General features: G+C 49.7%; 1 pseudogene; it reads left to right on the plus strand.

Annotated features, from left to right (window-relative positions):
* Nucleotides 1-7,179: 7,179 nt before the first annotated feature.
* Nucleotides 7,180-8,515, plus strand: LOC119360503 (annotated as a pseudogene).
* The last annotated feature ends 402 nt before the right edge of the window (nt 8,516-8,917 follow it).

Raw genomic sequence — 8,917 nt, forward strand, 5'->3', positions numbered from 1 at the left:
TTCGTCGTGGCTCGGCGTTCAGTTATCAACATAAATATTTTTTATTATATATTTCATCACAGAAAAATCAAATACTTCAACAAAATAGTTCAACAACAAATAGTTCAATGCATATTATATACTTCAACAAATAAAAACTCATATTTCATCACACATCGTGTCCGGCGTCGCCCTTGAGCCTCCATAAGTGCTCTATCAGATCTTGATGCAGTTGATGATGCACCTGTGGGTCTCGGATCTCCTGATGCATACTGAGGTAGGCAGTCCAGGTTGCTGGTAGCTGGTGATCAACTTGGGCAAGAGGACCCTGCCTGTGGTATGGTTCAGTGTCAAACATTGGCTCTTCCTGCTCGCTCTCTGTCGGTGTCAAAACCGGCGGATCTCGGGTAGGGGGTCCCAAGCAGTGCGTCTTAGGATCAATGGTAACAGGAGTCAAGGAACACGATGTTTTACCCAGGTTCGGGCCCTCTTGATGGAGGTAAAACCCTACGTCCTGCTTGATTGATATTGATAATGTGGGTATTACAAGAGTAGATCTACCACGAGATCAAGGAGGCTAAACCCTAGAAGCTAGCCTATGGTATAATTGTTGTCTATCTATCGACTAGCCTGGCCTCGGTTTATATAATGTACCAGAGGCCTAGAATAACAAGAGTCCTAGCCGAATACGCCGGTGGGGGAGGAGTCCTTGTCTTGATCGCCAAGTCTTGTGGAATCTTCCTTGTATGCGGCAACTGTCCGAACTGGCCCATGAGTATACGACCATGGGGATCCTCGGCCCAATCCAACTGATCGGGAAACGACGTGGTGAGTACCCCCTAGTCCAGGACACCGTCAGTAGCCCCCTGAACCGGTCTTCAAGTTGGGGACGCTCCTCGATTCTTCCGAAGTGTTCTTCATCTTCGGTTGCCGGTCTTGAAAACTGGTTCAACAAATCGTCTCATCTTCTCTCTTGAGGATCGCCGAAATGCATTCGGCGAGTTTACACGTTGGGTATCCGAGGAGCCCCTTTAAGTTTATGGCCTTTATCAATGCCTTGTTACTTTTATGCCATGCCTCGGGTTTGAGGTTGTTCCCGGGCGGCAATGTCCTCTTGCGTCCGAGCTCCAATGCCGGACTGCATTCGAGGTATCTTTTGCAACCGAGCACCAATGCCGGACTGCTTCCCAGCTCTAACGCCGGACTATGTATCCGAGCTCCAACGCCGGACGGTATCCGAGCTCCAACGCCGGACTATGTATCCGAGCTCCAACGCCGGACTGTATTCGAGGTGTCGTAAATCACCTTGGTTCAAAGAAGTTTGAAGGAGTTTAGCTGAGCTTAATGCCGGAAGTGCCCTCTATGGAGCCAGCCACTAGCGCCCGAGCTTTATGCCGGACTGCTTCCGAGGTGGTTAAGCACCTCGGTCATGGGCTGATTTTTGGTCAATGTTTTTTATTGATGCAATTTATTCTCTGACGATATATATAGCCAGTAGCCCTCATGGTGGGTATCGGTCTAAAACCCGAGATGCACATGAAGGATGACATAAGACCGCTGATCCCCGTAGCCGCTGAGACTCAGGTTGATTTGCAAAATCGGTCTGAGGATCAAGTCCTAGCTCGGCAGAATACTTCGGGACACAAAAAGCGGCGTGCTCAGTCCTCGAGACTCGGGTTGGGTGCGGCCGACCAACCTGAGGATCAAAATCTCCTCGGAAATTGTATTGTACTTAAAATTTTCTGCATAAAACAGGCAATGCAGTAGCCCCCGAGACACTGGTCGGGTGGCAATACCAGATCAGGGGATCGATGTGCCCCTTTAATATTTGTACAAATAATAAGCCCGAAGCCCAGTAGCCCCCGAGCCTTAATGCGGGCACGGGAGGCCGAATTAAGGATCGATATCCATAGTAAAATCACAAATTATGTGTAATGACTCTATGTATCCAAGTACTTTACGTCATTAATGCTCGGATCCGCATTCTACAAAACTTTATTGACCGACCATCGACTTCCACCTCCTCAGCCAATAGCCGAGGAGTGTTTGTCCTACTTTATAAAGCCTTTATGAGGGCAAAGATTTACAACAAACAAGGCAATCTGGCCATATGGTTTTATAAACAAAGGTACGCGGAGAGACATGTTATATTACTGTTTAACAGAAGAAATGTCTTCCAGAGAAAATAGTCCCGCTATCGGTTCCTTTCTTTGGGTTGTCATGCTAAGCATGATCATGAAACCTCTGCTCCAATGTAAGAGCAAAATATCGAGGATTTAGTTTGGGAGGCCAGTTAATAGCCCCCGATAGTGTTCGGCGACAATCGAGGTCAAGCCAGAAACACTTCGTCCAATGAATGGCCCGTCATTTAATATAGTCATCGGATCGCTACCCAGTTTACACCTATTGTGACAGTCAGTTTTCGGCTTTCTCCACTGAGGTGCTTGACCATGCGAGCTGGAAGCACAATCGAAGTGGTTCTCCCTTTGCACACCTAGCCGAACAAAGCGGAACGTAGGAGGCAAGCGTGGGAGCCGGGCAACCCAACTATTGACCGAAAACACAATTCAAAACTGATGCATATATAGCAATATCCGAGAATGTTTTTGCCGAATCTCAAAAGGTGTCCGGCGTTGCACTGCAAGACTTGTGCTGAAAACACACAAATAGTTTAAAAGTGCCATGGGCTCGAAAAGCCAAAAAACTTATTCAAAAGATTAATGTCCGAACTAGATCAAGTGTTCGGTGCCAATCCGAAAATTGGACTTTAGAAAAAAAAGGTGCTTCTGCCGTGCTATAACATGACACATCCTATCTCAAACTTCAAGCGGGTCAGCCTACGACTTCAACCTCCTATCCCGGAGACGGAGTACTTCTTACTAGGCCAGTTTAGTAAACTAAACTCTAGCGGCTTTGAGAGAGAAATTAGGCTCCCTGGCTAGTGACCGCACACTTGTGTCGAAAAAAGGAGTGATAAATAATAATAAAAACTTTGCAACGGCTAGGAAGAGAAACACTTAGTATGAAACGTCTCAAATAAACAGAAGAGCCCCCAAGTGACTTGGGTAAAAGTTGATAATGTAAGGTGACATGTAGAATGCCTTCTAGCCGGATTGTAGATCGTTTGTCGTAGCGGACCTTTTTGCTTCAACCTCTGGACCCAATAGTCCGGAGTGTGTCCGAATACCCTCGCGGTTATAAAAACCGGGGCATGCGTGGAGACCAGGCATAGGGGTCATTAGTGCTTTATCAGACAAGTGCCCAACTAGTTATGTTATATTACATGGTTAGTAAGAAACATCTTCCAGGGAGAATAGTTCCGTTAGGGGTTCCTTTCCCTGGGAGGCATGCCCTAAAGTGCATGTCCGGACTGCGAAAAGAGCAGAAAAACATCTGGGGGCAGGTAAATAAATAGGTAAGAAATCATCTTTTAGTTCACCGACCGAGTATTCCCTTAAGAACGCTAGCTTTTGGCTTCACCCAGTCTGAGGTACACATCCGGCTGACCCGGCAGTAACAATCGTAGAGGTGCTCCCTTTACCACCTAGCCGAACAATCGGGAACGTAGGGGTAAGCACAGGATCCATGCAACCCAGCTTGGCCAAAACTTAAGTCATATCGATGCATATAATGGTGAATAAAAGGTACATGCGGAAGTGTGACACATGTGTTGGGCATAAAGCCCGAATTAATAAGCTTCTGTTAAAGAAGCCCCCAGGTATAATGAGCGCGGGTAGCGCGTCAAGTGTGTGCGAACAAAGTTTCGACAAGGAAGATAAGCAATTTTTTCCCGAGAAAGTATAATGCTTGGTCGAACCGAACACAAGTTAGAAATTTTAAAACTTTGAGCATGAAGGCAACTTAGCTGGTTAATGTGTTCGGTATTGACGATGCGGTCCGAGCTTGATGCGTGATAAGGTTCCATCCCCCAAGCCGGTCCCGAGGTGGCGGAGCAAAGAGTTCGGCACTGTGAAGTGGTGACATAGCATGGTCAATGCAGGACGGCAGAGTGATGCCGAAGTCCCTGACATGGGGTAATGAAGTGTTGACGAAGCCCCCCGTCCAGCCGAGGTGACGTCAAAGGATATAGTCCGGCTGGATCATTTTCCTGTGCACAAAAAATAGTGCAAACCAGAGATAATAGTAAAAAAAATGTTGCATAATAAATAATTTATGCAAAGTGAGTAATAAAAGAAATATGGCCTGCCGCCGAAGTCGATGTCGATGCAGGTCGTCGGCGTAATGCAATAAAGGCATGGCAAAGCCTAGATTCACAGGTCGGTCCAAGTTCCGGATGCGGCGTTCGCCGGACTATGTACGGAAACTGACCGAACTATCATGCGACCGTCGATAATGCGGCCAGTATTTGATAGACCTGTGTACATATGATGGACTAACCAGAGTAATAATTCCTTGGGAAAAATTAACCCAAACAAGCAAAAAGAAATACTAGGATTAATAGCACCTGGTTTATTTGTTGTAGCAATCCGAAGGAAGGTGACTCCCAAAATTGGGACTCGATCCGCGCACCCATTGCCTAGTCGGCTAGTGACGCCGAAGTGTCCGGAGTAGGTTGATGAAGAGATGGCGAAGCCCCCGGTCCAGCCGAGATGTCGAAGTAGGTCGGCGTGATGGACACCAGCTTGAAGAAGCAATAGCGCGGCCCTGCCGATGCAGGTCGTGACGTGGTCGATGCCGGCTTGATGAAGCGACCGTGCGGCGATGCCGGTATGCCTGCTCCGTGTAATCCGTGGGGTGGCGATGTTGGTGATGATTTATCCTTCGTGATGTCGGACTCTCGTTCGGCTTGCCGAGATGATGATCCGAAGAAATTGAGCTCGGCTCAACAAAGCGACGACGTGTCTAACGTAGGTCGGCCGCCGTGGAGTGATGTTGTCGGGCTGGTTTGACACCGGCGCGGCGGTGAAGTTCGTATTGCAAGAATACTTTTAATACTACTGGGATGTGTTTGAGAATAAAACACAACACCCCATACGAAAACTTCCTTCAAAAAGGATGCCCGAGATCCCGTTCATAAAGAAGATGAATTCGGGTCGGATTCGTTCTCGCGCAGAAAGTAGATCCAAAAAGTGACGCACTAATCGGAAGTTTCCCGGAGTTTGGACGGTCGGATCGAGCTGAATTTTTGGCAGGTCGTAGATATGGTAATTCCGCAGCAAATCAACGGTTGGATCTTCCAAAGGACATCCGAGCTATATGCCGGACACCACGCCCTAAACTCGTCCGGATTCTCGTCCAGATTCAACAGGGCTCTGGTATATCGGAGATTGCCGGAGATTCCTCCATCGGAACTCGACGAAATTTTTGCAGGGTTGTTGTAGACTTAATTCCGCATAATTTCACCGAAGTAATCGTTTAAGCGACACTCGAGGAGGCGGTGGCAGCGGATACAAGTTTGCTGTCCAGAAAAACAGCACGGCCGCCTGAGGGCAATGTTGATGTTGAGCCCCCGAGCTCCATTGATGACTCCTCCATGATCTTGATAGAGATCGGAGTTGGTGTTGATGAAGGCCTTCATCCGAACATGACGATCGGAGGTAGGCCGCAGTCCTCGGTCAAGCCAAGGTGACCAGTCGAGCTGGCGACGAAGAAGCCGACGTCACAGTTGACCTGCAGTCGAGTCATTGATCCTTTCGTCGATCACACAGTGAAACTCTCAATGAAAGCACCAATGTCGGTGTCAAAACTGGCGGATCTCGGGTAGGGGGTCCCAAGCAGTGCGTCTTAGGATCAATGGTAACAGGAGTCAAGGGACACAATGTTTTACCCAGGTTCGGGCCCTCTTGATGGAGGTAAAACCCTACGTCCTGCTTGATTGATATTGATAATGTGGGTATTACAAGAGTAGATCTACCACGAGATCAAGGAGGCTAAACCCTAGAAGCTAGCCTATGGTATAATTGTTGTCTATCTATCGACTAGCCTGGCCTCGGTTTATATAATGCACCAGAGGCCTAGAATAACAAGAGTCCTAGCCGAATACGCCGGTGGGGGAGGAGTCCTTGTCTTGATCGCCAAGTCTTGTGGAATCTTCTTTGTATGCGGCAACTGTCCGGACTGGCCCATGAGTATATGGCCATGGGGATCCTCGGCCCAATCCAACTGATCGGGAGACGACGTGGTGAGTACCCCCTAGTCCAAGACACCGTCACTCTCAATGATCATGTTGTGCAAGATGACACAGCAGGTCATGATCTCCCACATTTGATCTTTCGACCAGGTCTGAGCAGGGTACCGGACAACAGCAAATCAAGATTGGAGCATACCAAATGCCCGCTCGACATCCTTCCTGCAAGCCTCCTGAATCTTCGCAAACGAGGCGTTCTTGCCTCTAGGCACAGGGTTTGAGATGGTCTTCACAAATGTCGACCATCTCGGATAGATGCCATCAGCTGGATAGTACCCCTTGTTGTAGTGTCGCCCATTGATCTCGAAGTTCACCAGAGGAGAATGACCTTCAACAAGCTTGGCAAAGATAGGAGAGCACTACAGCACGTTGATGTCATTGTGAGTTCCTGGCATACCAAATAAGGAGTGCCAACTCCAGAGGTCCTGTGTGGCCACCGCCTCAAGTACCACACTTCAACCGCCTTTGGCGCCTTTGTACATCCCCTGCCAAGGAAATGGGTAATTCTTCCATTTCCAATGCATACAGTCGATGCTTCCAAGCATCCCAGGAAATCCTCTTGCTGCATTCTGTGCTAGGATCCGAGCAGTGTCTTCCGCATTGGGTGTTCTCAAGTATTGCGGTCCAAACACTGCCACCACTGCCCGACAGAACTTGTAGAAACACTCTATGCTGGTGGACTCGGCCATTCGCCCATAGTCGTCCTGTGAGTCACCGGGAGATCCGTATGCAAGCATCCTCATCGCTGTCGTGCATTTCTGGATCGAGGTGAATCCAAGTTTGCTGGTGCAATCCATTTTGAATTTGAAGTAGTTGTCGAACTCCCAGATGGAATTCACAATCCTGAGGAAAAGCTTTCTGCTCATCCGATAACGGCGCCAAAATGTTTTGTCGTCGTGAAGTGGAGCATCGGCGAAGTAGTCTGAGTAGAGCATGTAGTAGCCTTCGAGACTATGCCGGTTCTTTGCTTTCACCCGCCCCGGCGCCGAGCCACCTCGCCGCGGCTTTTCATTGCTCGCCAGCAGCTGGGCGAGGGCGGCGAGCACCATGAGATGCTCTTCTTCCTGGACGTCGGCCTAGGCTTCCTCCTACAGCAGCGCGGCGAGCGCTTCCTCGTCATCCGAGTCCATCGGCGAGACAGGCAAATCGGCGAACACCTTCCGCCCGGTGGGCGTGCACCCGCCGCTAAACTTCCCCTCCGCAGCCGGAAACGGCGGTCTAAAACGCCCAGTTGCTGTCGGAGGGGCTGCCGCGGCGAACCTCTGCTATTTTTTCCGGTGGGGAATGGCTATCTAGCGGTGAAGGGCGGCGGGCGGCGCCGGGATATAGCTAGTGGCGGCTGAGAGCGCGGGGAGTGGGAGGCGAGTCGGGAAGAAAATCTTGACTTTTCACCTGACGGCGTGGGCCAGCCGCTCTTTTCCCTTGCGTCGGAGCCCCCGAGCGCCCCCAGCATGCCGAGTTTGGCCTGCGGCCACCGGGCATAAAAAAGGGCCGAACCGGCGCTTTTCGTGGTCCTGAGGGCGCAACTGGGGCATTTTTGGCGCCGGCGCCGAAAAAGTCGCCTGGGGGGGCTGTTGGGGCGCGGCTGGAGATGCTCTTAGGGGTGCAAACAATATCCCATTTTACAGGGCAGTGCCCTCCAACAACTTCAGAGCCATCGAGCTAAGCCTACCACGTTCACTGTTTGGTGGTATTGACATCTCTGTGGCCGCCGGTGATACGTTGTATGCATTGACATCTCACCATGCCAGCGAGCATCACTCTTTTGAGGCCATGCCATGGGCAGCCACGGGAAGCGATGAGCTGTGGGATCCACGGCGAGCCATGGACTGGTCCTGGAAAAATGTGCCATCGCCACCGCCATTTGCCAGGGATGATGTCATTTCCTCTTACGCGTTGCACCCGGATGAGCACACCATATTCATGTCTGCACACGATAGAAGTTATCAACATGTTCCAAAGGGTACCTTCTCATTCGACACCAAGCGTTCTGAGTGGAGGTGGCATGGGGAATGGGCTCTGCCTTTCCAAGGGCAAGGCTACTATGACAGCGAGCTAGACGCATGGATTGGGCTCCGTAAAGACAGGTACATTTGTGCCTGTGAAGTTGCCTCCCGCAGCCGCGAAAGTGATGTGCAACCATATTGGAAGATTGTGAAGGATAAGATGTTCCTCAAAGTCCCAGAGCGGCGACTGGCAGCAACAAGGGCCACTCTCACATACATGGGCAACAACAACTTTTGCCTTGTCGATTGTGTGCAGCGCGAGGGAGTGGAGCCTACATGCGTCTTCGATTGTTGAGTGCTCCATATGAGCATGTTTGGGCTTAAGTATGATGTGGAACCCCAATCCGTATGGAGCAGGGGGCCTTCGCACATTAGCCTATGATAACACCTGACGCACGACAGGTACATGATACAACATTCCAGGTACAAAAATATTCATCAATTACATGACATAGAGCAGTACATCATTGAGGAATAAAATGTGTGGCATAGCTCTAAGGCTATCTAAATGGCGGCGGAAGTCTTGGTTTGGCGGCTCGACGACTCTGGATGGGCTCCACAACTCACAGGACTGGCAAGGTTACGTCCTAGTGCGACAAGTCCCCTCCTGCAATCTGGCCATGTGCAAGGCCAGGTGAGTACTTTGAATGTACTCGCAAGACAACCAAATACATATCATCCAAACAAGCAGAAGACAAAGCAAGTACCGAGCGCATGCAAGAATTTACCTCATAACAATAACTAAGCATGGCATGATATTAACAAGGAACATGGATCAAACTAA

Source organism: Triticum dicoccoides, chromosome 2B (assembly GCF_002162155.2).
Source record: "Triticum dicoccoides isolate Atlit2015 ecotype Zavitan chromosome 2B, WEW_v2.0, whole genome shotgun sequence".
Classification (NCBI taxonomy): domain Eukaryota; kingdom Viridiplantae; phylum Streptophyta; class Magnoliopsida; order Poales; family Poaceae; genus Triticum; species Triticum dicoccoides.